The sequence below is a fragment of the Pteropus vampyrus genome, unplaced genomic scaffold (assembly GCF_000151845.1).
Source record: "Pteropus vampyrus isolate Shadow unplaced genomic scaffold, Pvam_2.0 Scaffold16283, whole genome shotgun sequence".
Lineage (NCBI taxonomy): Eukaryota > Metazoa > Chordata > Mammalia > Chiroptera > Pteropodidae > Pteropus > Pteropus vampyrus.
The window spans coordinates 1-1,491 of record NW_011905064.1 but is presented as its reverse complement, the minus strand read 5'-3'; the positions used below and the strand labels follow the sequence as shown (position 1 = coordinate 1,491).

General features: G+C 46.8%; 1 pseudogene; it reads left to right on the top strand.

The window, feature by feature from the left end:
* The first annotated feature begins 12 nt into the window (after window positions 1–12).
* On the top strand, window positions 13–1,485 carry LOC105310912 (annotated as a pseudogene).
* Window positions 1,486–1,491: the final 6 nt, after the last annotated feature.

Sequence of the window (1,491 nt, the reverse complement as noted above, 5' to 3'; positions counted from 1 at the left end):
CAATGGCAAGGAGACTCTGGAGACGTGGTTCCAAGGGGGTTATGTTTACTTTTTTTGTTTGTTTGTTTGCATACATGATGTATCAAACTGATAGTTCTTAAGGTATCCCCAGCTTGTAAGTAACATCAGTGCCTATCAGGTCATTGCCGAGGCTATAAGAACCACCCTGGTCCCCCGTTGCATGGACAAGGTCCTTGTGGATGGCTGAAGCAAAGCCACAATTTCTAAAGATGGGGACCCAATTCTGAAACTCCTTGACATTGTCTATCCTGCAGCAAAGACTTTAGTGGATATTGCCAAATCCCAAGATGCTGAGGTTGGTGATGACACCACCCCGGTAACTCTGCTGACAGTAGTGTTTCTGAAACAAGTGAAACCTGTGTGGAGGAGGTTTGCATCTTCCGAGATTTCTTCACTGCCACCCAATTGATAGTTAACAAGATCAAAGAGATTGCTGTGACTGTGAAGAAGGAAGATAAAGTAGAGCAAAGGAAGTTGCTGGAGAAGTGTGCTATGACCGCTCTGAGCTCCAAGCTGATCTCATAGCAGAAAGCTTTCTTTGCTAAAATGATGGTGGTTACAGTGATAACTCTCAATGATCTGCTGCCGCTTAAAATGATTAAAATCAAGAAGGTAAGTTGGAGCCCTAGAGGAGTTCCAGCTGGTAGCTGGTGTTGCATTCAAGAAGACTTTTTCTTACACTGGATTTGAAATGCAACCCAAAAAGTACCATAATCCAAAGATTGCCCTTTTAAATGTTGAGCTCGAACTGAAAGCCGAGAATGATAATGCTGAAATCAAAGTTCACACAGTTGAGGATTATCAGGTAATCGTTGATGCTGAGTGGAACATTCTCTACGACAAGTTTGAGAAGATCCATCATTCCGGAGCCAAAGTCTTCTTGTCCAAACTCTCTATTGGTGATGTGGTCACCCAGTACTTCGCCGACAGGGACATGTTCTGTGCTGGCCGAGTGCCGGAAGAGGATCTGAAGAGGACAATGAAGGCCCTCAGAGGCCCCAACCAGACCTGTGTGATAGCTCTAAAAGCGGATATGCTGGGCCGCTGCCAGGTCTTTGAAGAGACCCAGATTGGAGGCGAAGGGTACAATTTCTTCAGGGGCTGCCCCAAGGCTAAGACTTGCACCAATATCCTCTGCGGTGGCGCCAAGAAGTTTATGGAGAAGACAGAGCGATCTCTGATGACGCCATTATGATTGTCAGGAGGGCCATCAAGAATGATTCAGTGGCGGTCGGTGGTGGGACCACTGAGATGGAGCTCTCCAAGTACCTGCAGGATTATTCAAGAACCATTCCAGGAAAACAGGAGTTGCCGATTGGGGCATACGACAAGGCCTTGGAAATTATCCCACGCCAGCTGTGTGACAATGTTGGCTTTGATGCCACAAACATCCTCAATAAGCTGCGGGCTCGGCATGCGAAGGGGGCATGTGCTTACCGGGTAGACATCAACAACAAAGACATTGCTGAC